Source organism: Aegilops tauschii, chromosome 5, assembly GCF_002575655.3.
Source record: "Aegilops tauschii subsp. strangulata cultivar AL8/78 chromosome 5, Aet v6.0, whole genome shotgun sequence".
In the NCBI taxonomy this organism is placed as follows: domain Eukaryota; kingdom Viridiplantae; phylum Streptophyta; class Magnoliopsida; order Poales; family Poaceae; genus Aegilops; species Aegilops tauschii.
Genome location: NC_053039.3, coordinates 209,190,113 through 209,215,677, shown reverse-complemented (window position 1 = coordinate 209,215,677; position 25,565 = coordinate 209,190,113).

Genomic DNA, 25,565 nt, shown 5'->3' with positions numbered 1-25,565 from the left:
GGAGGAGACGTCGCTGCACCGTACGTGTGTTAAACGCGGAGGTGCCGTCCGTTCGGCACTCGGTCATCGGTGATTTGGATCACGGCGAGTACGACTCCGTCATCCACGTTCATTGGAACGCTTCCGCTCGCGATCTACAAGGGTATGTAGATGCACTCCCTTCCCCTCGTTGCTAGTATACTCCATAGATGCATCTTGGTGAACGTAGGAAAATTTTAAAATTATGCTACGATTCCCAACACGAAGCTGGGCTCAGACATGCGCGTTCGGCTTAAGGCTGCCTACACTCTTGTAGAACAGTTATACACCGGTGCCGAACGAACCATTGCTTCTACGCTGGACAAGAAAACTCCCTGCACACTTATCATGGATACACTGAAACAGTTATCCGTGCTGCCAAAAAGAATTGATGACTTAAAACGGGGAGCTGCCGGAGCCGGCGCTTTGACTGCCTTAAGCCGGGCAAAGGCATGTCACGCTGATCTTGACCCGAAGGATTTGGCCAACGGCTGCCCCAGTGTCAAAGAAGACGGATCTGCCTTCAGTGCTGACGATTTTGCAGAGATAGCAAGAGCCATGCGCCCCTTAGCAAGCAAGCTGGCTGACAAAACCAGTCTATCCTCATACCAGGCGGCTTATGACGCTAACAACAAGAGAGTTAGTGCGCCGGTTATGAGCCAACAGATCTCATCCCGCCGACTCGTAAGCGCACCTTCGCCCCTGACATTGATCCATAACCTCATTGATGACGAAGCTGTATTTAGAGCGTTGACCGGTATCAGCTGGGCTAATCAAGGAGCTGAAGATGAAGAAGAGGTGCAGGAAGACCCGGAGGCTTCAAACCGCCAACCATCATAAGCTGATGTTTTTTAAGCAGAAATACTTTGCTGTGTTAACAGCTCCCAAAACACTTATTCTCATTGGGCCATCAGGTGCCTTGTAATAGGCTAGTTTAAACTTTTGAGTTGTCATGCCATCGTGCATGGTTTATTTTGTATGATACTGCTGATCCACCAGTTGAAGGTATGCAATTTGTGTTGATGATATCATTATGTAAATCAGTTGTGTATCCTTTTTTCCTGCACACAAACAAATCACAAGTGCCCTGGCGGTTTACCGCAGGGCAGGTCATGATGCCCAACATAAGTCCACTGGTGACCATAAAGTCCATAACCAGGGCAGGGTATAATATCCCAAATATGAAACATAGTCAAGGCTGCTTGGCCCGACTTGTGAAAATTATATGGTAAGAAAAAGAAGAGGCGATATAAATCCAAGCCGAAAATAAAAAATCCGAAAAACACGAGGCTTTCATAGGCCGCCAAGCCAAAATATTTACTTCAATGAAACTAGCATGATAGCCACTGGAGTATCCGCGCTTTCTATGAGCCGGCTCTCACATGACCCAATCGACATTTTAACCCGGATAAGTTCAGGGTCTTTTAAAAGATTGACTTATCGAGAGTAGGCGGGGTTGGAGTAGCATCGTGCAAAACATGCCGGTATTACCAAGTTTCAAGGAAGGCGGCTTAATAGCCTGGGTTTATCCTTGCGTTTCGTAAGCCAGCCCTCACATGACAAACTGCCGTTTTAACCTTAACCAGTCCAGGGTCTTATTAAAGGGATTTTTACATCTTAGCTCTACTCATTCATCCCCACGCTCTTAACTTTTGCTCAATTTTCCTCACTCCCTTGCCAGAAACCCTCATAACCGGGCACAACGGACGTTGCCGTCGGGTCAAAGGCTTGACCATTAACTCTGACTAGTGGGGCCATGCTGGACTGTGTTGTCCGTTCGACCTGACAAGTGGGGCCGCGTTGGGTGGTGTCGCTGTTCGACCGTTGGGCCGTGGTTTCGTTGGGCCATCCCTTGCATTAAACATCTGCGCGCGCCGCCAGGACAGAAGCATGCTATGCATGCACCCAGCAAACCCTGCCTGCATGCGTCGATCGAGCCTACATGCGCCGATGCCACGATCCCACGATGCGCCGACCGAGCCTGCATGCGCCGACCGAGCCTGCATGCGCCGATGCGTCCGCCATGATGCACTGACTGAGCAGCTTTTTGCACGCCAGCCGCCACGGATGCAGCGACAGTCACTGCCGCTGGTTCCTCTCTTCTAGCTAGGTGGCTACATATTTGTGGCTTGTGTAAAAAAAGAGCCACTCCCTTGCTTCGTTGTACTCATTCATCCCTACTAACAAAGCTTGCTTGCATGCACTAGGTGGTTACTAATAAGGGAACTCTACTAACAAGCCGAGCTCTCTAAAAAAATAATCAACAACTATGTAGTCCCAGTATGTAGATAGGGCCAACAAGCCCATAGCACGATCACATAGCTCAAACTAGGAACAACTTAATAGAAAACTTAATAATAGAATTTAAGAAAAGGGCCAACAAGCCCAAAGCAACTCCAACATAGTTCAATTACAACTTAACATAACATAGACTAAAAAAAGATAGAGGGTTTAGAACCCTAGCCGCCGCCTTCTCCACCTCGCTCCTACTTCGGGCGCCCTTTTCACTGTTCCTCCGGGGCGTTGTCGATGGGGTACGGAAGAGTGTGCATGCGCGTCGCGATGGGGAAGATGTTGTTGTAATCCGTGAACCTGTTGTGGGTGGTGAAAGCGATGAACTCGGAGCCACACCAAAACACCCGGCCGAGGAGGTAGAAGGCGTCGAATGTGTTGGTGAAGTGGGCAAGGAGAGCAACCACCACCCGGTTTTGGATGACCTCCTCGACGCGGAACATCGTTGGAGATCCCCTCGGGAGGTGGTGGTAGCCGGGCGCGAGGAAGAACTCGGTGAAGTTCCTTGCAGTCCTCGGCCTTGATATCGCCCACACACGTAGTGTGCGATCAACGTACACGTCGGTAGGCTAGAGCCTCTCCGACACGGTGGGTGGGAAGCGGTAGGTTCGTCCGATGTAATGCATGGCTGAGGGATGTGCAGAAGACAGAGAAGGGGTCGAAGAGCAAGAAGGGCAGATGGATGAGGGATGGCAGAGGCAGAGGGTGGCTTAAATAGCCCTAGTGCTACGTGTTATTTGGCCGTGGCAATAACGGGGTCACATGCGAAGTTATTAGCCTGTTTTCAAACCCACCGCAGCATCGGGAGTGTACACGCGTGGGAAAAGGTGGTTTGAAAAGAAGAAGAAAAACAAGCTAATTGCATGCGTGGGAATCCGTGGTCAAACCCTATATTATATGAGCAAAAAGAGACAATTTTTGAAGAGCTTGTGGCCATTTTGAATGATAAAAATAATTTGGCCCTTAAAAATTTGGTCATTTTGCATGATAAAAAGAGATAGAGGGCTTGTGGCCATTATACATGATAAAAATAAATTTAGCCCTTATAAATTTGGTCATTTTACATTTGTAATAACGATGCAAAAAAAGAGCAAAAGATGCAAAAAACGATGCAAAAATACAGAGCTAGCACACAAAAAACAGAGCAAACGATGCAAAAAAACGACGCAATTCGACGGCCCAACCAGAGCTTGGTTTCCTTTTGGGCCCAATAACAACCTTTTTTTTGCAGAGTCAGTGGTGGGCGAGCAGCCGAGCACAGCCAATAGGATCGCCTCTCGCGGATCGCCCCACGATCCAACGATGCAGAGCCGTCCTTGTGATCCAACGGCGCGGAGCCTGCACACAGCCAGCCCACCTAGTTCCTTCTAGAAGGCCAGATCTGAGGGCTGTTGCTTGGCGCGAGGGTATGATCGGACGGGTGACGTTGGGAGCTAGGGTTTGGCGAAACCCCGCGGGGTTTAGAGGGGTTTTGAGCTGGTTAACGGGGTTTCGAAGGCTTTGACTAAGCATAACTAATTTAAAAAAATCAAAAAAATATGAAACCTTCGCCGTTCATCGTTTTATAAGACAAACTTACGAGGAAAAATACTAAACTTGGTCTATGGTCATTTTCATGAAAAAACCCTAGCTGGCACGATCGAGGTCAAATGAGCACCATTAATTTAAAAAAATTAAAAAAAAACCTGCTCACAATGTTGTCTTATGTGACATGTTACCAACCAAAAATCATAAACTTGCTCTATGGTCATTTTCATGAGAAAACCTTCACACATATGAGCTATCATGTACATGATTTCATAGAGTTCAAGTAGAGGAGGTGGTGTTACCTTCTGTTTTTGAAAAATAAAAATAAAATAAAAAAATCACTAAAGCTTTATTTTAAAGTGAATAAGAAGGATCTGAAGTTAGTTTTCCATTTTCATATTTCAAAACGTGTTTTTAATAGTTTTTATATTAAAGCATATGTTTTCAAAAGAAAATGTAAAAATATGAAGATTAATTCAAAAATAATAAACTTGGCCTATAGTTTTATATTAATGTTGTCTTATGTGACATGTTACCAACCAAAAATCATAAACTTGTCTTATGGTCATTTTCATGAGAAAACCTTCACACATATGAGCTATCACCTACAAGATTTCATAGAGTTCCAATTTCTTTGACCTCCTCTAAATCACCTCAAATTTTGCACACATGATCTCTTACACAAACATAGATAGTTGATAATACATCTTCATTAAAATGTTGTTTTTTGCTCTATTATTGGAATATTTGATAAAAGGGAACCCTTGATAAAATGATGGATTGCAGCATATTTGCAGCATATATGTGATCATTGCAGCACCTGAACTTTCAAAACACTGAAACAAATCATAGCAGATAAATTTAAAAACACAAAAATACCCAACATAGATAGCCACATGCATATAAAATTCATCCAACCACCAAAAGGTAACCCACATCCTGTTCACAAACATAGTTCACCCACATAGTTCAGCAAACAACCTGAAGTACTTAAAACACATCATAACATCATAACATCAGGGAAGGGGGGGAGACAGGACTTTGGCTAGGGCAGAATGCTGCCCCATGATCTTGTAGTCCTCGCCGTGGATGGCCACATCTTCTGCATGAGCTAGAAGGTGAACGAAGTGGCCGGACCTTCGCTTTGGCTTGGTGGTGCAGTAGGGCAGCGCCAAGTTTTGGTATTGCTCTTGTAGTAGTAATCCACGCCCTTGAGCCTGATCTTCTCCTCTTCCTTCTCTTTGAAGGAGGCGAAGTTGCCGCGGTCCACATCCACATCTTCCCCAGAGACATACTGCACACACGAATGAATTACATTAGTACATTATAGATTCATGGGAATACACCATGTCAAACGAACTAAATGAACAATCTAAATTTCAAGTAGGCTTACCTCATACTCTTCGTCGTCACCATACGCTAGATCGTACGGGTCGTCGAAAGTATAGTCTATCTTCCTCCTCTCCCCCTACCATGATCCTCCTGAATATACAATGATATCCATCACTAGTAAATACATAAGCCAATTGAAAATTTAGATATGCACAGATGACACATTGATCATAGGGCTAATATACTGTGATCCTATTTGCATTTTCCATTGTCATGCACACACATTGAACAAAAGAGCTAATATAACTACATATTGGTTAGATATGCACACTTGATCATAGGGCTAATATACTATGATCCTATTTGCATTTTCCATTGTCATGCACACACATTGAACAACAGAGCTAATATAACTACATATTGTGGACATATTGTGAACAACAGAGCTAATATAACTTGAAGCAAATAACTTGAGTAGCATTAAAAACCCCAATCCGTGAGCACTAAAAACAAATCTAATAAGCATCATAGCATTAGAAATCCCAATCTGTTCACAACATCTAGCATTTTTGCAATGAATTTATCCAAATCTAAAAACAAATCTGAAAACCCCAATCATTGCAGCACCTAAAATCATAGTTCACAACATCTAGCTAGCATTTTTGCAACCAATCTATCCAACAAACCCTAGTCCAAAAACCCCCATCCCCCAACCCATACAAAAAACCCCGGCCCATCTGTCAAACCAACTACTCTAACCATCTGAACTACTGTATGAATCACAATCGAACTAACTCTACAAGCTAAGCAAGTGCAAATGGGTGCCCAGTGCAAATACTTGCTCCTCCACGGCAGGCAGCGCAACGGGGGCATCGGGATGGACTGCGCCGCTCGACGCCTTCACCTTCTGCAGTGATGAGGAGGAGCCCGCCACATCCGCGACGGTTGCGAGTTTCCCCGCACCACCATGGACGCCGCCGACATCCGTGGTCACCGCGCCCTGACCCTGCAGCTCCACCACATCTCCAGCCGTTGCGCCGGCGTCGCCACGAGCGTCGGCCATCTGACAGATGGAGGCGATGAAGGTGAGGAAGAGGATGCGGTGGGGGAGAGCGAGACGGTGCGGTGGAGGCAGTGGAGGAGAGCGAGATGACGACGGCGTGCAGAGGAAGACGATGCGGCAGCGAGTGGATTTGGGGGAAAATGGTAGGGGCGATGGAGGTGGTTGCCCTCTTTATATGATGGGACGTTTCGGGCATGTCCATGGACACGTGCTACCCCACAACTGCGGTCTTGCATGCGCCCACGTATACACGGCCCCACTCGTCAGCTAACGGTCAAAGGCATTAACCCGACGACAACGTCCCTTATAACCAGTTATGAGGGTTTCGGGCAAGGGAGTGGGGAACAGTGAGCAAAAGTTAACAGAGTGGGGATGAATGAGTAGAGCTAAGGAACCAAGGGCACAGAAATAAATATCCCCTTATTAAAAGATTGACTGTTAAGAGTACAGTGGGTCATTCAGGATTACCTGATGGAGAAGCATCTTGCATACAGGCAGGATAACCCAGATTTTTGGTGAATACACCTGGCATCCAAGCCAATCAAAAGGGTGAATATAGCTATGTTCTTTGAACAAGAAGCCCCCAAGTGATATATTTCTGAGTTGTACTCAGCGGGTATCTATGTTTGAGCTATGCTGTGCATCCAACTCTCTTTGGTCCCTGTGACTCGGGCATTTAAGCCTCTTAAGTGACCATGTGAGATGACAATAAAGACTCAGTTTCTAAGAAATGAAACGACAGAGGCCCTGAATTTATCAGGGATGTCGGCTTATTATACTCATCATAATATATACACTGTCAAAATATGTACATCACAAGAGCATGTGGCTCAAGTATAGTAAGGTCGAAGATGAGCAATATTCCATGGCCGACAGGTCTCCTCCTCTGACGTGCGTGAGTCCTTGTGGTCTCGAACATCAGATTCTTGCTGACCACAAAAGGCCCTTCCCAAGGCGGGGATAGTTTGTGCATATCAGTCTGATCTTGGATAAGCCGGAGCACCAAGTCGCCTTCTTGAAAGGTTCTGGTTTTAACCCGACGGCTGTGATAACGACGCAGATCCTGCTGGTAAATCGCCGAACGAGCCGCTGCAAGGTCACGCTCCTCATCCAATAGGTCAAGAGCATCTTGACGTGCTTTTTCATTATCAGCTTCAACATAAGCCGCCACACGGGGCGAATCGTGACGGATGTCACTAGGGAGAACCGCCTCTGCTCCGTAAACCATGAAGAAAGGTGTGTAACCCGTAGATCTGTTGGGGTAGTATTGATACTCCATAACACTGAGGGTAACTCCTTCACCCAACAACCCGACATCCTTTGCAAAGGGACCATAAGCCGGAGCTTGATGCCTCGCAAAATCTCATGATTAGCTCGCTCAGCTTGACCATTAGACTGGGGGTGAGCCACTGAGGATACATCAAGCCGAATATGCTCTCGTTGACAAAACTCTTTCATAGCACCTTTGGATAAATTAGTGCCATTATCAGTTATAATGCTATGGGGAAAGCCAAAACAGGAAATCACCTTTTTGACGAATTGAACCGCCGTCGCCGCATCACACTTACTAACCGGCTCTGCTTCAACCCACTTTATGAACTTGTCAACCGCCACCAGAAGGTGGGTCTTTTTATCCTTGGACCTTTTAAAAGGCCCAACCATATCAAGCCCCAGACTGCAAATGGCCAAGCAATTGGAATCATCCTCAATTCTTGAGCCGGCACATGAGATCGTTGTGCAAACTTCTGACAACCGTCACATTTACTTACCAGATCTTCTGCATCAGCATGAGACGTCAGCCAATAAAATCCATGACGAAATGCCTTGGCTACGAAAGACTTAGAGCCGGCATGATGACCACAATCTCCTTCATGGATGTCCCGTAAAATTTCACAACCTTCTTCAGGAGAAACGCAACGTTCAAAGCCTCCTGTGACACTGCGATGATGCAACTCTCCATTGACAATAGACATTGACTTAAACCGCCAGGTTATCTGTCTGGCCAAAGTTTCATCCTCAGGTAACTCGCCCCGGGTCATATAAGCCAAATAAGGAACTGTCCAATCAGGAATAGCATGAAGAGCCGCGACCAGTTGTGCTTCCGGGTCAGGAATAGCAAGATCCTCCTCTGTGGGCAATTTGACCGGAGGGTTATGCAGGATATCCAGGAAAGTGTTAGGTGGCACCGGCTTACACTGGGATCCTAACCGGCTTAAAGCATCAGCCGCCTCATTTTTCCTGCGATCAACATGTTCAACTTGATAACCTTTGAAATGACCCGTGATAGCATCAACCTCTCGACGATAAGCCGCCATGAGTGGATCCTTGGAATCCCAAGTACTAGAAACTTGCTGAGCCACTAAATCTGAGTCGCCAAAACACCTCACCCGGCTTAAATTCATCTCCTTAGCCATCCGAAGACCATGGAGCAAGGCCTCATACTCAGCTGCATTGTTAGTACAAGGGAACATCAACCGGAGAACATAAGAAAATTTATCACCTCGTGGGGAAGTCAAGACAACTCCAGCCCCCGAGCCGTCCAACTGCCTAGATCCTTCAAAGTGAACAGTACAATACGTGTTATCCGGCTTCCCCTCACGCATCTGCAGCTCTGTCCAATCATTTATGAAATCCACAAGCGCTTACGACTTAATGGATGTTCGAGGCATATATTTCAAACCATGAGGTCCAAGCTCAATGGCCCACTTGGCTACCCGGCCTGTGGCTTCTCTGTTCTAAATAATATCCCCTAAAGGAGCAGAACTAACCACTGTGATGGGATGACCCATACACAAGCTTCTGCCAATGCAGATACCTCTGTTTGGACTCAATAAGTACCTCACTGATGTAATAAACCGGCCGTTGAACCAGATGCTCCTTGCCTGATTCCTTCCTTTCCACCACAATGGCTACACTAACAGCTCGGCTATTGGCAGCCACATATGACAACAAAGGCTCCTTATCAATGGGAGCAGCAAGAACTAGCGGCTCAGCCAATTGTTTCTTCAAGGCCTCAAATGCCTGATCGGCAACATCACTCCAGTCAAAGTGATCTGTCTTCTTCATCATCTGGTACAGAGGGATAGCCTTTTCACCCAACCGGCTTATGAACCGGCTTAAGGCCGCAATACGACCCGCCAAACGCTGAACATCATTGATACACGCCGGCTTAGCCAGAGAGGTGATAGCCTTTATCTTCTCCGGGTTAGCTTCAATACCCCGTTTTGAAACCAGAAATCCCAAGAGCTTGCCTGCTGGCACACAAAAAACGCACTTGGTCGGGTTAAGCATCATCTTATAAATCCGTAGATTTTCAAAGGTCTCCTTTAAATCATCTATCAAAGTTTCCTTCTTCCTGGATTTCACCACAATATCATCCACATAGGCATGAACATTGCGCCCAATCTGATCATGAAGACAATTCTGCTCGCACCGCTGGTAAGTCGCCTGGGCACTCTTGAGCCCAAAAGGCATAGCCACATAATAGAAGGCTCCAAAAGGAGTGATGGAGGTTGTTTTCTCCTGGTCCTTAACTGCTATCTTGATCTGATGATAACCAGAATACGCATCCAAAAAACTTAAACGCTCACAACCCGCCGTAGCATCAATAATCTGATCAATGCGGGGGAGAGCAAAGGGATCAGCCGGACAAGCCTTGTTTAAGTCCGTATAATCCACACACATGCACCAGGTGCCATTTTTCTTAAGTACCAGCACCGGGTTAGCCAACCACCCAAGATGAAAAACTTCAACAATGAACCCAGCCGCCAAGAGCCGGGCTACCTCCTCACCAATAGCCTTGCGCCTCTCTTCCTTGAAACGGCGAAGGAATTGTTTGAGCGGTTTAAACTTCGGATCAATATTGAGGGTGTGCTCAGCGAGTTCCCTCGGTACACCTGGCATGTCTGAAGGCTTCCATGCAAAGATGTCCCGGTTCTCACGGATGAACCCGATGAGCGCGCTTTCCTATTTTGGATCCAAATTAGCACTGGTACTGAACTGCTTGGACGAGTTGCCAGGAACGAAGTCAACTAGCTTAGTGTCGTCTGTCGACTTAAACTTCAACAAGGGATCATGCTCTGTGGTTGGCTTTTTTAAAGATGTCATATCCGCCGGGTCAACATTATCCTTATAAAATTTCAACTCCTCTGTTGCACAAACAGACTCAGCGTAAGCAACATCACCTTGTTCACACTCCAAGGCTATCTTGCGACTCCCATGCATTGTTATAGTGCCCTTGTGACCCGGCATCTTCAACTGCAAATAAACATAACAAGGCCTTGCCATGAACTTAGCATAAGCCGGCCGCCCAAACAGAGCATGATAAGGGCTCTTGATTTTGACCGCTTCAAAGGTCAATGTCTCATACCTGGAATCATACTCATCTCCAAAAGCAACCTCCAAAGATATTTTACCCACTGGATATGCCGACTTACCAGGCACCACACCATGAAAAACAGTGTTCGACGGCTTAAGGTTTCTGTTGGTCAATCCCATGCGACCGAAAGTTTCATAGTAAAGGATGTTGATGCTGCTGCCTCCATCCATGAGCATCCTCCAACCTGAGGCGCTACCACCAGCGCCAAGTGACCCGGATTATCAACCCGGGGCGGGTGATCCTCACGGTTCCAGAGAATGGGGTGTTCAGACCATCGCAAATAACGAGGCACCGCCGGCTCAACGGCGTTCACTGCCCTTTTATGAAGCTTCTGATCCTGCTTACATAAACTTGTGGTGAAGACGTGGTACTTCCCACTATTCAACTGCTTCGGGTTACTCTGATAACCAGGCTGCTGCTGCTAATTCACCTGATTATTCTGTTGGTTATAACCACCGTGATTACCTTGTCCTTGAAAACCAGAACTTGAACCGCCCCCTCCATGACTCGGACAATGAGGACCGGAGCCTGAACCGCCATTCGGGCCATGGTTATGCTGAAAAAGATGAGAATCCCTGAACTCTCTCATGATATAACAATCTTTCCACAAATGGGCCGATGGTCGCTCACGTGTTCCGTGCTTCGGACACGGCTGATTCATCATTGCCTCAAGGTCAAGTTTTGAGCCTCCAGACTGAGCCGACCTCCCTTTGCGACGCTGGTTATTATTCCGCATACCAGTGTTGGCCATGAAGTCTAGATTCCCTTCAGCTCTGCGTTTACCGTTGCCACCCTGACTGGCCGAGTTGTGTTGCTGCCCTTTCATGCCGCGACTCTTCTTTCCCTTGCCCGTCCTTTCATCATCAGACTCGGCGTCCTTGGTACCATCAGAGTCGGCATACTTGACAAGGGCCGCCATGACCTCCCCCATATCACTGCAATGGTGCTTAAGCCACCCAAGTTTCTGTTTGAGAGGGAGGAAACGACAATTTTTCTCCAACATTAAAACTGCCGAGCCGACGTTGATACTATCTGATGAGTGTATGATAGTTGAGACCCGACGCACCCAACTGGTTGTTGACTCGCCCTCACCTTGAACACAAGAGACTAAATCCACGATTGACATAGGTTGCTTGCATGTATCTTTGAAATTTTGAAAAAAAGGGGCTTTCAACTATGCCCATGACCCAATGGAGTTGGCGGGCAGCCCCTTCAACCAAGTACGAGCCGGCCCTTCCAACATCATGGTGAAATACTTAGCGCATGCAGCTTCACTAACATCTAGCATCTCCATGGCCATCTCATAACTCTCCACCCAAGCTTCAGGGGGCTGATCTGCTGTGTAATTAGGCACCTTACGAGGACCCTTGAAATCCTTGGGCAGACGCTCGTTACGCAGAGCTGGCGCTAAACACGACACACCCAAGCTTCTGGAGGTCATGCCTGCCTCTACCGAATTCATCGGATAAGCTGGGGCATGTTGATGAGCCGCTAGCTGAGCCACCAGCTCGGCCTCCCTACGCGCTCTGCCATGATCCACCAAAGTCTGAGCATTGGCCCTACCATGCGCCGGGTCATGTCCACGAGGCTGGTTACGGTGTTGTTTAGTACTTGAAACCGCTGGTGAGTCAATGTGCCGACTGTAACTCCGGCTTGGACGAGGGGTTGAGTGAATCCGCTCACGACTATAGGAATAAGCCGCCTGCTGCTCCAACACCGTCTGAAGAAGTTCTCTGGCCCTCCGTGTTTCAACCGCCGTTGGAGACTCGCCCTCAATTGGCAGAGCCGCCAATCGTGTTGCCGCAGCAATCATATTGTCCAAGGGGTTGGAATAATGATCTGGCGGCATCAAAACATGTTGAGGTGGGGTATTGTTCATACGAGGAGAGCCCATCACTCGTGGCTGAACCGGTGCTCCACCCCCGGGCGCTTCAACCATCTGGTTTACCACTGGTAGGTCACTGGTCCATGCACCAGGCGTGTTAAAGAGGTTCCTCGCCTCGTAAACCGAAGGCAGACGACTCCGATGTCTCCTCCTCATGACTTCATTTGAAGCATTCTGATCCAACGTGAGCCGGAAGGAATCAGCTTGGATCCGCTGTGCCTGAGCCTCCAAAACAGCCCGCTCTACATCCATCCTTGTGTTTTCAGCCGCCAGCTCTTCCTTGGCTTGAGCTATCTCATCTCGGAGCTTAGCCACATCCACCTTGTGCTGTTCCTGGTTGTCTGGGGTTACCTCTGCCCCCATCAGAGTTGCCAGAGACTCTAGCAATTCGGTGAGAACTTGAGCCGGCGGGCGCGCAGAGCTAGCACCAGCCGTCGTCGTAGCCATTGAATGGAGGTCATAGCCGCGACGGTTGTTGAACCAAGCACCGGTTGTGTACCGGCCATGAAGATCGCGACCCTGTTAGGCGGCTTATAGGGGTCCGGAATGCTGTCACCATCGGAATAGCCCCCAAGCCGGCCGTCTTGCGGTTGATACAAGGATGCAGTCTCGCCCGTGGACGACTCACCATCAGAGTAGATGACCGTCTCACCGCCAGACACAGATCCATCTTCAATCTCTGCCCCATGGATGAAACCGACGAAGGCACACTTCGCAGCGGGTTGAACTCGGGCGGGTCGTGCACGCCAAGCCGTCTCGACGATGTCGGTGCAATTGTCCGGCTCAGGGCCCGGCTCGCCGATCTTGCCAATGAAGACATGAATTCCGCCGAAGGGGACCCGGTACCCGTACTCGATCGAGCCGGCCTCAGGGCCCCAGCCTGCATCGTCGATGTAGAGCTTGCCGCGATGACTCTTGGTCATCCGGCCCATAGCGTATCCTTTGATCCCTTCGAAGCTGCCCTTCAAGAACTCGAAACCACTGTGCGCTGGCCCCACAGTGGGCGCCAACTATCGTGGAATTGTCACGGCAGATGTCCTAGCAGAAGGACTTAGTCGTGGAGCCATCACAGCTAGGTTAACTTAAAGGGGTTAAACGGGACAAAGGACACATGAGTTTATACTAGTTTGGCCCCTTGCTGTGAAGGTAAAGGCCTAATCCAGTTTGAGGTGGTATTGCTTGGGTTTCGATTACCAGGGAGCGAATACGCTTGACCTAGTTCTCGATGTGTTGTTTCTTGTCCCTAAACTGCCACTGGGTTGTCCCTTTATATACACAGGTTGACGCCCAGTGGCTCATGGAGTCCCGGCCGGCTTACATAACGTGTCCGGCTCGGTGACTAACTACTCATGCCTTACAATAAAAGTCACACATATATGGCGGTTTACACCTACGGGCCGTAAGCCGCCATTGGGCTCCGGCCCTTCAGTAAGCCTGCTTCATGGACCGCCATCTTCAACATCTTCACGGGCTTTTGTTAATGATGAATCGCCAGTGGTATGGCCCGTCCCCACCTGGGCGGGTCATACCCAATAACTACTAAGTACTAAGTGATACTGTATGGGATGTGCTCTTTAGTATGACATAAGAACAACTAAATTTTCAGCTGTGAACTATTTTCTTCATTTTTTTCCTACTTGCTCACTAAAAAGTGCATTGACGTCAATTTCTTGGTAGTTCCTTATATATCCTATGTATCATGTACTACTTACTAATCTTGGCATGCATTCTTGTCCGGGGTAAATGAGTGAGGACATTAAGATAATTCTGCTATGAACAACTGGTATCTTTTCTATGTTTGGTTCCCTATATTCACTACAAAAAAAAGACACATCCGTGACATTTTGGGCTGAACGAATTTTTTTCTATCATACTTATGACACTTCTATGACGATAATTGTGACAAAACCCGGTATCATCATAGATGTGTGGGGTCCTACTTCTATGACAAAAAATCATGACAGAAAATGGGCTTTTCGTCCTGGGCGGGCCGGAGACGCAGCTGCATGACATTCTTTGGGCCGTCCATGACGGAAAAAACCGTGGTAGAAGCGAGGGCGAGGAAAATATCGGGGAGTTCCCGGTTACGGTGGGTGGTTGGGGGCCGAGCGATGCGCGTTTCTCTCGTACGTACGCGCGTGTGTGGGAGGCATTGGGCTCTAACTGAACCTGAGCGAGGCGTTGGGCTCTAACTGAACTCAAGCGATTGCACTGCAGGCTATGCGCTACTAAACCCGAGCGATCGATCGATCCCTTGCTGTTAACTAAACCCGAGTGATTCCTTTGCTACTGCTGCTAACTGAAGCCGATCGAACACTGTTGCCTCCTTCCCTGGATGAACAGTGAGCGTTGTTGAGGGGGTTTGGATGAACAGTTCCTGGTGGGGGGTTGGACGAACAGGACCCCGTGGTAGTAGAGGCCGTTGCCGCTGGATGAACAGTACCCCGATCGATCGAGCCGGTGGATGAACAGGACCCCATGGAGGGCTGGATGAACAGGACCCCGTGGAGGGCTGGTTGAACAGTAGCCGATGGAGGGCTGGTTGAACAGTAGCCGGTGGAGGGCTGGATGAACAGTAGCCCATGGAGGGGTGGTTGAACAAGACCCCGTGGAGAGGGCTGGTTGAACAGTAGCCGGTGGAGGCTGGATGAACAGGAGCCCCGTGGATGAACAGTCGCAGGTGGAGGCTGGAGGAGGTCGACGGTGGATGAACAGTAGCCCGTGGAGGCAGTCGACAGTGGAGATGAACAGTATCCCGTGTAGTCCCGTTTTGCGGTACGGCACACCCCTCCTGATGAACAGGACCCCCGTTTCGACCGTAGCGCTCCAACACAAGTCCGTTTCCTCCGTTTTGCCGTACGCCACACCCCTCCCGATCAACAGGACCCCGTTTCCACCGTAGGAGGTCCGTTTCCTCCGTTTTGCGATACGCCAGACCCCTCCAGATGAACAGGATCCCGTTTCCACCGTGGCCGGTCAAACACAAGGCCGTTTCCTCCGTTCTGCAGTACACCAGGCCTCGTTTCCATCGCTTGTTCCGTCCAAGCCGGTTGGCTCCCGATGAACAGCACGCGTTCCGTTGCCTCCCGATGAACACGACGCATTCCGTTGCCTCCCCATGAACGCGAGGATGACGCAATTTCTCCGTTCCGACCCAGCCACAGCCATGTAAACGAGCCCTGGCCGTACATATGCGCGAGTAGGCGTTCGAGACCCCGCCCGTATGTATGTACGTGACCGTATTTACTTTCTTGCACCCTGGCCGCTGTACATACGTGTACATGCTACGTGCGCGCCTCTACTACCACACGTGCGCGCCTCTACCATGACAAGTGCCCTTCCTTACACGGTCACGGTTCATCGCTGCAGCCTGCAGACCGACCGATCGTATGTATGTACACGTTCGCGACCAGAATGACAACGGTACGTACGCTTCGACCAGGTGGGTCCCGACTGTCAGGCACTTCCTTGTGTGCGAAGATGTAGCTGGTGGGTCCCAGCAGTCAGGGGGGATTTTTTTTCACGAAATACGGTGGCCCGTCCGGTGGGTCCCTGCTGTCAGGTGGAGGAATCATTATTTTGCGCGTAATAAGGAGGCACTTCCTTGCTGCGGCCGTGGACCCAGCTGTTAGCCTCTCCACGTATAGTAATCTTTCGATGGAAGTTGTTCCTTGACCATGTTGACCACGCCGCGCCGAGAGCACCAGAGCGGTGGACGATGGCGAGGCCTAGGAAGGGGATGACGCGGAGCCGGGGAAGACGCGGCAGTTGAAGCCCACGCGGAGAGGAGTACGAGGGTTAACTGGTTCGGCTGCGGTGTGAGGCTGCTGTCGCCGCAGGGCCTGGCTAGCGGTGGGAGTAGTAGGGGGCGGTAGGCCTCCGCGGCAGCACAACCGGCCACGGGAGGCAAGAGCAGGCGGCACGACCGGCGCTGCTCTGGGCGGCTGGAGCAAGAAGACCAGAGGTTGAAGAAGCACTACGGCCGTTGGATGGACATCGTACGGTCACCGGAGCTAGAATAGTTCATATTGACAAGTTGACAAAGCCCTCCGTCCCCGTCAACTTAGTAGGCCCACAAGTCAGCCTCCCACTATGCTAGGTCCTGGCTAGCAGGGGGAGTATTCATTTTTTTGTGCGCAATAAGGAGGCACTTCCTTGCGTGCGAAGATATAGCTGGTGGGTCCGAGCTGTCAGCGGGGGGAACGTATTTTTCGCGAAACAAAGAGGCCCTCCCGGTGGGTCCCAGATGTCAGGTGGAGGAATCATTATTTTGCGCGTAAGAAGGAGGCATTTCCTTGTGTGCGGCCGTGGACCCAGCTGTCAGCCTCTCCACGTACAGTCCACTTCCGATGGATGTATTTTCGTTGACCACGCCGCACCGAGAGCACCAGGGCGGTGGACGAGGGCGAGGCCTACGAAGGGAATGACACGGAGCCGGGGAAGACATGGCAGTGGCTTCCCACACGGTGGGGAGTACGAGGGTTGACTGGTTCGGGTGCTGTCGCCGAAGAATAACAGCAGGTGTGGGTGCGTAGAGGGATGGCTAGGCCAGCGATGGGAGTACGGTGGGGCGGTGAGGCCTGCGTGGCAGCATAGCCGACCACGGGAGGAGGGAGCAGGCAGTCCCGCCGGTGCTTGTTTGAGCGGCTGGAGCAGGAAGAGCAGAGATTGAAGATGCACGACGGCGGTTGGATGGACATCCAACAGTCAGTGCTTGTGCGTCAACCTTTTTTTAGGAAAGCCTCAAATATATGGGAAACAACATACATCCCATCTGCCATTATTTCTAATAATTTACAGCCCATTTGCTAATTCTTAAGGTTTTTTTGGATCCCATATTCTTTTTGTTAGCATTACAGCCCATATTGTGGCCACGGTTAAAAAATTATACGAAAATTTGCATATTTCGGTGCGGTCTGAACTATTTTTAATCCCGAAATTTCGAGTCACATTCAAACTGATTTTAAAAATAAATGTATATCAATATAAAATCCAACAAATTGTCCACGCATAAAAATCTATGCAATTTAAAATCTCGAAAAAAAGAAATTTGAAACTAATTGCCGGTTTGATGTGTTTTAAAAATGTACCGCCCATTTCTCTTTACTGATAGGCCATTTTCTCGGCCAGCCGAATGAAGCTCTCCTCATCTTGAAAGTTTGCAGCCCAACAGGCCTGACAAAGTGACTTAATTGACAAATCACAAAAAAAATGGGCTAGCCATTTTCAGAAAGAACAAAAAAACTAATGGGCTGGTCTGTGGTAAACATAAAAGAAAAGGTTGTCTAGACAGTCCAGAGTGCCCCGCACAGCCCAGTTGACACCCTGCTTCCATCTCAAAAACAAATTAGATAAATGCCACTCCAATTATGGCAATTCATAAAAATGCCTTCAAACTTTGAAAAATGCCACTGCAATTTTTGCAAACTTTGAAAAACGCCACTGCAATTTGCAAGCTTTGAAAAACGCCACTCTAGACTTCGAAAAATGCCACTGGAAAATGGCATGAAATGGTATTTTTCAAAGTTTGGAAATTGCAGTGGCATTTCTCGGAATCACCAGATTTGGAGTGGCATTTATCAAATTAACCCAAAACAAAAATAACTGGGCGAGCTGCTGGGTCCCTGGTGTCAGCCGCGCGTTGTGCAATTCTCTCGTTTATTGACTACGTTAACAATGGCATGGGACCCAGATGTCAGAAATCCATTAGGAGGAGCCATTTTTTTATTGGCTTGAAATAAGGAGGGACTTGCTTGCGTACTGCCATGACCTTGGTGGGTCCCCGCTGTCATCCTCTCCACGTACAATCATCTCCTGATTGTGTACGCGTCAACCTGGTAGGCCCACAAGTCAGCCTCTAAACCCGTGGCAGACAAATACAACCCATTTAAAAAAATAACAACCCATTCCATACGTTCAAACGGAAAGTTCAACATTCAGAGCAAAGTAACAGGTCTCATCCAGATATAGAGTACTGAACTTCCACGTTGACAACCATCATAGCCAAGTTAACTCTCTACTCCCACTAATACTCTAGTAGTGTACAAGTACTAACTTACTCTTAGCTAACTAGATGATGCCGGCCGCCATCTGCGGTACAAGCTAAACGCCAGCACCGGCATCCTCCGTCTTGCCTTGGACTTGCCAGAGGTGCGATAGGGCGCGTTGCTCGCGCGCGTTGGCCCTTTCTATGCCAGCGTGGTCCACAGAAGCTTCGGCTTCTAAGCGGGAAACCCACTTGACGAGCTTGTAGTAAAATTTGGCGTCGCGAACGCGTGCGTGCCCGACAGCCTCCAGGGCTATTTGCCGGGCGCCGGCCTCCACGTAGTCGGCCCAGTTGCGGGCGCTCTGCTCACGACTCAGAGTGTCGGTGCGCTACTGCTCCATGTCCCACTGGCGGTGCAAATCGGCAATACGCTGCTCCTCCGCGAGGCGGTCGCGCTCCAACAACTCCTCATACTCCGCATTGCCATCTAAAGACCGATAGAATGCCTCCTCCCTCCGTCTGCCTTCCGGTGAAAAACCGAACACTAGTTCCGGTGGTGACCGCCTCCGGCGTCGCCTATCGCGGACGGGCGGGGGCATGGCGGACGTGGCGAGAGCGAGGATAAGTGGCGAGCAACGTCGGGCTGGTGGGGGCTTATGAGGATAGGGCGAGTTGGGTGATGGTGCCACCGGAGAAGCCCGGGAAACAGTAATTATAGGCGGAAGGTAGGCGAACTAGCGTGTCGCGGGAAACGCGACGGTCATCGTGGTCATCGGAATTCAATGCATAAGCAGGCATGGCTTAGCGCGCCAGCTTGCCGTGGAAAACTAGAAAAACTGAAATTATGACTGTGCCGTCCCGTCCCGTCAGTGGTGCGTCCCGTCCATGCTGGGTCACACGCCGGCATGATGGTCAAACGAGTGCACTCGAATCATCCAGATGAGGTACTCCCTCCTTGTCAAAAATGATTCCACGGATTTAAAAGGCCCGCAACAATTAAAGCGCATGTTTTTTCGCATCAGTTAGCTGCCTTAATTAGGGCCGACTGCATGCAACCACTCAGAATCGCTCGTAGCCAGTACGCGGAGCAGCATGTGACGAGTCGTAGCCGAGGGCACACATGTAGGCTTAAACTTCTGCATGCAGTTAGTTATTTCCATGCCTTGGTCTTGCTGCTTTGGCTCATGGGACTAATAAACTCGGACGGAGGGAGTACCTTGGTTGGTGAGATTTTTGATTTAAGCCCTGCAAACCGGAAAGGAGGTACTAGTACGTGCATGATCCGCTATTTATTCATGTAGGATCGAGTAGGTAGTTTCTTGAATTGAGCCCTGCAAACTGGAAAGGAGGTAGTACGTGCGTGATCTGCTATTTATCCGTGTAGGATCGAGTAGGTCGGATAGTGTACGTGTAGGATCGAGTAGGTCGGATGGTGTACGTGTACGATCACATTAGCTGATGAACGTTAGTTGGGAGATAGGGCATTTGCGAACGTTTTTGCTGGCAGTTTCTTCAGATTCGCATGGCATTTTCTTCAGAGCAGCTTATCAGTTTCTTCAGAGGTAGGCATTTTTATTCAAAAAACTGCCACTTCGGATCTTGCGTTGCAACTAAAACTGGCAGGAGCGCATTAGTAGGCTAGCTAGTGATCGATCAGTAACTTCTAAACACTAAGCGAATAGAAATAAGGAACTGTTAGTAACTTGTAAACACCGAGAACAAAGAAACAAGGATCATGTTGTGCACAACAGTAAGAGCCGATCCGTTCGAAATGTTCACACGAGACTCACAGGCCTGGCATTGTAATATGTTCACATTAGTAGCCCAAATTCAAAACCAACTACTACGATTCCCATACATAAGATCAACATGTTAATGCATCTCAATGATTCACAGATCATATACAAATATGTAGCTCCAAAAGCAAAGATCTAGAAAAAACATCTGTTCTTCCTACTAACATGGATGCTTCTCTTGGCCAACATTCAGTACAGACTGAAAGAAAAATTTGTTTGTGAAGTCTACAATTCCTCTTGCAAACATAAGTTGTTTCACCAACAGCTGGAACCATGAGAATGAACCACACATGATGGAGGAACATCCACTGCAATATGATTTGGTCTTCTCTCGATCACACGGCGAGACTATTTTCGGAGTACAAACTTTAACTTAGGCAAAATGATGCCCATTGTATAATCAGAGCAAAGTAATGAAGCACCTAGTGTTGGCCAATAAATAGTACAGTACTACTTTTCTGCAGTCCATGAAGTGACTATCCAACCTTTCTGTGTCTATTTTCAAATGGCACTGCATGCAGTGACTATATTATTCTCTTGTGCAGTTCAACCAAAATTGCGGTCACTTTGTTTGTTTGCCAAATAGCAATGGGCAGACATCTCTGTCTGCACAAATATCAAGCAGCTAGTAAACATATACCCCACCTTATATTTTTGGTTTAAACACATCTCTTCCGCTTAGCATCTGTCATGTTTTGCAATGGACAATTTGATACAGTCATGTTTTGCCCTGGACAATTTCATACTGAATTGATTTGCTGGTTCAGAGCAGAAATATAGCGCCTATTCTTCATCTGACCAAGGATATCCATGTTCGCTGTGATGGAAGAGGTGAAATTGATACAACCGAAATTGAGCATCCAATCATTGAATCCCGTCCTGCACCTCCAATGTAGGTCCACCCTGCCAATAAATTCACATGCAAACCACTAGTATTACTATCTAATGACAGTACAAAAAGAGTAGCAAGATAGTAGCAAACCATGTACCTTCGTAATGAACAGCTCATAGTGCCACCAATTGGATATAAAGGTTTGGAAGAAAACATGCTCCTAATGTTGAACCATTTGGACTTTTTGTGCAGTTCCACTAAAATCGAGCATCCCTGTTTGCATAGATATTGAAAGTGTGATTACTATAAAAGTGGCACTAGTTGAAGCATAGACTCACAAATATAAGCATTCCAATTTCTAAATGGGAAAAGGTAGCAAGACTATTTCTAACCACCTGTTTGAAGGAATAAATAAGGCAACAACGGCTGATGTCAGGAAGGCATATATAGTTCTTTCTAAAAGAATGATCGATTCCTGACCTTTCCTCTTCTTTTAAGCATATTTTGTGCAGTTCAACTAAATAAAATGCCATCACCGCCTTGACAATTCAGTGACACTGTACAAAAGGAAATGACTTAACATTACATCATGATGTCAGGTATGTAGTCGACAGGCATTAGAGACAAACATACAGACTTCCTCCGATAACATAATGAACATTAATTTTAACATAGGTGTGACTAGCTTTACCGGGATAATTTGAGTGAACTCTACACCCTCTGTTCCTTAATATAATATGTTTTCATAGTTCATTTTAAAGTACCCAACGTCTAGTATTTAGAAAAACAGGTAGTAGTTTCTTGAGCACATATCTGGGAAAGCTTGCCACACTTTATTTATGTCCATACGCTAATGCAACACCATTCGAATAGTAAAAATATACACTAATCCAGTGGCTAGTGCAACAGTAGAGTAGTTATTTTATTACAGGGTACAGTACAATGGTTTTACTAAACAGATTTCAATAAACTCTAGCACTGGAAGATTTCTATAGGAATTAACAATACAGAATGTAAAGGTAACAAGTTTCAGCATTGGTATACTAGCTGTGCATGAGCATTAAACCAAATACAAAAGTCTGAAGGTAACTAACATTATTAACTAATGACAGTATTAAAAAATTGCAAACCATGTACCTTCAAGGTAAATATCATTTCGAACTCGAGGGGACCTAAAAATTGCTATCCCAATCTTGATAATTGGTCAAACATAAAAACTTGATCGAACGAATCAAGAGAACAGCCGGAGGAGGAGGTCCCCACTCTTGACCTTTCCTCTTGACACTGTACGAAACAATTGACTTATCTCATGAAAGTGAGGTATGTAATCTATAAGCATTAACAGTGCAAAAATCTGAAGGTGGTAACAAGATTCATTGTTGGTATACTGGCTGTGCAACAGCATTAGAATGCCTTAGCTGAAAAATCTTTAGTACATCCACAATCAACAACTAACCCTGAAATAATACAGTGACATTAAATGGCATTGCTTAAATTTATAGGTGGCATTAGACTGAGTGCGGCATTAGTTAAATGGGGCATCACTTTAGCAGTAGCATTGCTTGACTTGACTGCTGGCGTTATACTAACAGAAAAAAGTGGCAATAAGAGCATGGGAGGCCCATTCAGACAGTGGGCGCACCAGTACGATGTACCTCCAGAGACGCATAGAGTGGTGAGGGAGGTATGGTTGCCCAGAGCAACAGATATCCAGGCATCATATGCGGATCACGTCCAATTTTTTTCCCTTTAGCCACCTTTTTCCTATGTGAGAACAACAAACCGATCGACCTGGTCATTCTCTATTGCGTTGTCATGCCTTTCTACCCTTCTTCAACCAAGAGACACGAGACTCGTTCCTTAGCTACTGATTTTCCCCTTTTCAACCTAGATGCGGGTTTGATGCCTACTCTCTTGGACAGTACAATCTCCCTTCCTTTCCTTATTCAACCCAAACATGGATTAGTGTGCATGAAGTAGGGTCTCCATTAATAGTGCAAATTAAGGTTTTCGTTTGTGTGACCAGCAGAGTAGAGGATAGCAAATTGGGAAGATGGTGGAGTGGAAAAAGATCCACATGCAGCGACGTGGCAAATGGGGCAATAGAACAAGGGTATGGTTCGAAAAGAGGTAGCATACCTGAGGGTCGGCGGGAAGTGGCTTCTCTCGTGGTCGTCGTCCTCCGCACACACTACGGCAGCAAGCTTGGGGACGGAGGCCATCCCACACGGGAGCTAGGTCTGTGTGACACCCAAAAATTTTTATTTGGCTTTTTCAAACTTTTTTTTTTGATTTGAGGGAGGTTATTTAAAAATTTTCTTCTAAAGAACTCTCCCTCTCAAAAATTTTCTTTTATGACAAGTATTTTGTTTGGATTCACCCAAGACTTGATTTTGGTCTTGGAGGTTTTTTCACCTTATGTTGGCTCAACACAAATGTTCCTCATTTGGGAAAAATATTTGAAAATCTTTTTAAATAGCCCTATGGCATTCGGAGTGATCTTTTCCCCTTTTCAAAATATCCTCCTGCCATGACCTAAGTGGAAACCACCTCCCAAAAGCCATTCCTCATCTTTGTGTCAAGCTATACTTCAAATCCAGCAAGTTGAGCCTCCCCATAATTTCTCTTCCATTTATTTCTTATCAAAAATAATTTCTGCCTTCTACTTTAGCTCTTGGAGATTTACAAAGGAACTACCTTTTCTCCTTTGAGTTTTGCCTCCAAACCTTTTTCCCTGGCTAGTCCTTAGAGCCCCTAACCAAGATCCATGATGATCCACTGGCCTCCAGTTCAAAAATTTCAAATTGTGCTTGCTGCAAGTTTGGACCATTTTTGCCAAATTTGATGAAATTCAATTGTTTTCTCCTCCTAAAAATCTGAGAAAATCCAGGCAGCCTCCGGATGCATTGAGAGGTCAACTCACCAAGTCCCAGCTCCAGAATTTTTTTTCTTCATGCCAAATCATTTCGTCGAACACCTGAAGGGCACTGTTACTGTCAATGTTCAGAAGTTCAGTAAACAGTTTCAGTGAGCACTGTCGTTTTCTTCAGAACCTGTTCTCGATCTCGCCAGTGGCCGCGGTGGCACCGTGCGCCCTGTGCTTCCTTCTTATCCCTGCGCCGCACGATCGCCTGGAGGTTTGTGGGCGTCGGCGACGAGCAGGAGGAGGTGCGCCACCCCGTGAGCGACGGCAGCAGCGGCCTTTGCGGCTACCAGAGAGAGGCGCAGCGTTGGACGGTGCCGTCTAGCGCCGCCCAAGCCACCAGAGGCCACCGCGTGGCCATCCACTCACCCGTGCTCGTTGCAGTCCGTCGTCGTGAACTGGTAGGCGCGGAGCGCGCTCTCTGCCGCCGCCGTGCCCGTACGGCCGCCCCGTCGAGGGTCGGCGCACTACGCCTAGCCCCACCGAGGTTTAGCGGGGGAACGGCACCAGTGATCCTCCCTGATGGTGCCTAGCCTCCTAAATCCCCTACCCAACCTCTGCCTCGCCGTAATCGCTCGCCGGAGCTACCCCGTTCACGGCCACCCCCGCGGATCGCCTATAAAAGGGGGCCCCGAGCTCGAACCCGAACCCACACCACCTCTGCACACCACCAATACCACGCCAAGCCACTGGGAGAGCCCCGAGGGAGCCTTCTTCCCCAACTCCGGCCGCCTCGACCTGCCACGGGATCCAGCTCGATTCACCCCCGTGCGTGCACCCCTACCCCTCAACTCTTGCCAGTAGTCTCCTAATGCATCCACTCTTCTGACCCGCGCGTCAATTTGGAGTTTGCAGCACCCACCGGAGTACTCCACCATCGCCCGAACCACCGTCCGCCGGAGAAAGTGTCGCCATCGACGTGGTGCTCTCCGACGGCCAAGTCCACCACCCACCGACGCGGAAGATCACCCTGAACCTATTGGTACCCTCCGATCTCTCTGCCTCGCCGTGGTTCAACGCCGGTGACCACCGCAGCCTTCGGGCGCCGGCGAGCTCCGTTGGGAGCTTTTGAACCAGACGGGTGGGACCCCCCGTCAGCCTCTCTTCTTTCCCCCCCTTGAACCATTTTCTGAAAGCGCCTTCGGGCAAAATGCGTTTTCTCTTTGGGCTGGCGCATTTCGTACCGAACCGTTTTCTGTTTTCTCAAACAAGCCCCTGGATCTTTTCTGTTTCATCACAGATCGGTCCTTGGACTAAAACCCTTATATCTTTTTAATAAAAGATGATTTTTGATTGATTCTTTTTCTTCCAGTCTTGTATTTTTGTCTAGTTTTTTATAGTATTTATTTGAAAAAAAAATTGGAAAATTTTTTATGCACGCGACGATTTTCACGTTAGTGTATGGTTTCGTTATACCGTAGGTTCCGGAGGAGGTGACGGAGCCGCGAACTTCGCCGAGCTAGACTCCGACTTCTCTGAACCAGGCAAGCATGTTTGAACCTTTGATATGATAGGTGCTTTGCATGTTTGCTT